Here is a 2,255-nt window from a genome sequence, read left to right as displayed (position 1 = left end):
GGGAGGAAGTCTTTCCGAAAATAGTAACTGAAAAACAGGAAAAAAAAACTAAAATTAATTTATCGACCTGCCTATCAAAAGGAAAAAAAAATATGTTGTGAACTCCATTAACTTACAGCTATCCCTGCTATAAAATGTAATGTCTTTATAGTTTGATGCTTGAGTATCACCCTATAGCTTCCTCGGAGCTTCAAACGTGATACTCAAGCATTCAAATATGAGTGCGTTGCATCTTACAGCAGAAACAGCTGTAAGCTAATGAAGTTCATAACTTAATTGTTTATTCCTTTGTCATGCTAATTCCATATTATCACTCTGTACTTGAGACATATGAATATTGAATTTTAACGCGATGTTATTGATATTGCTAAGCCTAAGCGAAATATCAATATATATATATATGGGAGAATATACGAAAAAACAACAACAGACGAGGACAGGTGGTGTAAATAACAAAAGGATGTATTAGTATGACGTTCGGGAATACGGAAAGTCTTTGACGTTTCGAGCTACGCTCTTCAACAGAAAGAATACGGAGACAAGGAGAAAAACACGGAGAAAAAAAATTGAATAGTGTTCAGTCAACGGTCAATCATAATAATGGCTGATCATAACAATGGGATGCAAGCCGAGCTGGCTCCATGTTGCGTAGGCCGCTTCACGTTCCCCAATCACAGATGATTCAGTTATGTTGTGAAGAACCCTGTTAGTGAGGACACGGCAAGAGTTCACTAACAAAAGAAAAGCCAGCAGGGCCAGTGAGACCGGAGATCGAAGGCCGAGGCCGCCATATTTGATGGATGAGGTGACCTGTTGCCATACATAGTCATCAAACCGAATGTTGCATATGTTGGATCTTGCAGGCATGAAGTGGATTCGATCCACCATAGCCAAATTTAAATTAACACTTCAACAGAACTTTTCTCACGGTGGAACAATAGTTTTTCTGTGACAGCAGTTTTACATTTGCCAGATGCCTTTAGCTAGGCCGAAATAATGTCTTCACCACTTGACCCTTATAACCTCTTCTACTTCACCAAAAGCTAGAATAGAGATATCACAGTACCACCAACGAAGCCTATTGTTCTCAATGATATGTCTATTCTTCTGGATAGTTATAAAAGCAAGAACCCCAAGCAAAAAGACAGTTAGTCACCTGGTGATGACGTAACCAGTTAGTCACTTGGTGATGACGCAACCAGTTAGTCACTTGGTAACAACTCAGTTAGTGAGAACGGAGACTGGCTGACCGGCTGAACAAAACATCATCTCAAAAGAGAAGAGGGAAAGAACTATGGTATCTCGCCAACGAAGCAGTTATTTCGTCCCGCACTCTCTCACTCTCACTAGCTCATAACATCACTCTTACAACATCACTCTATCTCATTTTGTGGATTACTGCTACAATATTATTCAGTGGGATGTCCTTTTTGTCAATAAAGCTCTTGACCACATTGAAAATGGAGTCACCCATGGTATTAATTTCCAATGGTCTGGCAAAGAGCAGTTCTTGGCATAAACGTTCACAAAACGAACATATGCGAAGAGGAGGGAATCATTACCTGGCAAAGTGGACTCGTCCATCTGCAAGCTGAATTCTTTTTCCTTCAGAATTGCGCAGAGTTACTCTTCGACGTCTTCTGCCATTTCATCAACCCTTCTCTGGACAGAGCTATTACTCAAAGGAATACCTCTGATAATTGGCTCAGGTGCTTTGTTTAGCACCATCTTCAGGACTTCTTTTACAGCTAGTAAGATCAGCAGTTCCCCTATTGTGTGAGGTTTGCCGGATTTCTCAATGAAAAGTGATATGTTATAAGAAGCGAGCAAACCATCACTAGACTGACTGGATGAACTAGGGAAAAACTTCCTATTGTTTTTCTCATGAGAAAATTATTTTTAAGTGATTGAAAATAATTCAAATTTTTTTATGCTCTATCAGGATGCATTTTATTCAATTGTTCTTGAAGCTTTGATGGTTTCATCCCTCCATTTGTAAAAGACTTTTCACAGAGTTGACAGAGTGATTGCTGTTAGTTGTGTGGAGCTGCAATAAACACATACTACCCTAACACCACTTGACCACCAGAGTTGATTTGTATACGTCCCTGTATCCAGCGGTTCAGCAAAAGGAGGCGATAGAATAAGTAGCAGGCACTAAATAAAAATAAGTCCTGGGATCAATTTGTTCCACTAAAGGCCCAGTCTGATGACTGAAACAAGTTGAACGATAAAAGATGTATATATATATATAT

This window comes from Octopus bimaculoides, chromosome 2 (assembly GCF_001194135.2).
Source record: "Octopus bimaculoides isolate UCB-OBI-ISO-001 chromosome 2, ASM119413v2, whole genome shotgun sequence".
NCBI lineage: Eukaryota > Metazoa > Mollusca > Cephalopoda > Octopoda > Octopodidae > Octopus > Octopus bimaculoides.
Note: the sequence above shows the minus strand (reverse complement) of the source record.